A 1,011-nucleotide genomic window follows, 5' to 3' on the forward strand; every position below is an offset into this window, starting at 1 on the left:
CTATCAATCGGATTAAAAGCATTGCACGAACGGGAATCTGAGAGGTTCACTCGCACCACATTGTGGAGTTGTTGATTGTAACTGAAAACTACAACATCAATTGAAGTAAAGATAAACATAAAAACACTGTAAAATCATTGTAATAAGTATAACCAACTATAAGAAAATAGACCTTGAGACTAGCTTAATAGTCTAAATCTAATTCAGGAGGTACGGCTTACCCAAAATCATATAAGAGAACAATTCACTCCCTCAACAAATGCGGATAATCTAATATTGTCTCCCTCCACACACAATAAACAACATTAGAGACTACAATAACAAGGATAGGTCTAGCTTTGATACCAAAAAAAGAAAGTGAACCTTGGACTAACTCAATCTAAACTAGCTCACGAGGTAGGGATTGCCCACAACATCACATAGTGTTATTAACCAACACTAACCTAACTAATTTACAATATGAATGCAGATTTATATATGTACTTCTAAACAACTGAGAAGCACGTGAGTAGTTGGACTTACCTATAGTGTCACCAACATGGGTAATCAACATTGCCTCCATTCCAACCAGCGGAATCACCGACATAGTACACAGTACCACCAATCATGGTTGTGCTGAAGAAACCAAAAACAACCAGCATCGAGAAGAGAAACGTGAATTCCTTTGCGACGACCATGACTTGACCCCCAAAACAATAAAACAAAAAGGTGTTCTACTAATTCAAAAAAGTGTAACTTAGAACTCTAAGGAGGTTGTGGCAGCATTGTTGAATGACCTATCAGTATATAACTGCTCAGCAGACTTCTGCTGCTGAATGTGCCATGTTGTTTGAGTGAATAAAGAGCCAATTCTTGGTCCAGAAGTCCAGTAGGACTCACAAGCTGCGTGTGACTTAAGCAAATTGTATGAGTACCACATGATGCAAGGAACCTATGGACGAGCACAATATTCTTTACAGTGTCCATGGGCATAACTCAGATTTAGAAGAAAAATTATCTGGCTCCCCAAAG

This window comes from Capsicum annuum, chromosome 10 (genome assembly GCF_002878395.1).
Source record: "Capsicum annuum cultivar UCD-10X-F1 chromosome 10, UCD10Xv1.1, whole genome shotgun sequence".
Taxonomy (NCBI): domain Eukaryota; kingdom Viridiplantae; phylum Streptophyta; class Magnoliopsida; order Solanales; family Solanaceae; genus Capsicum; species Capsicum annuum.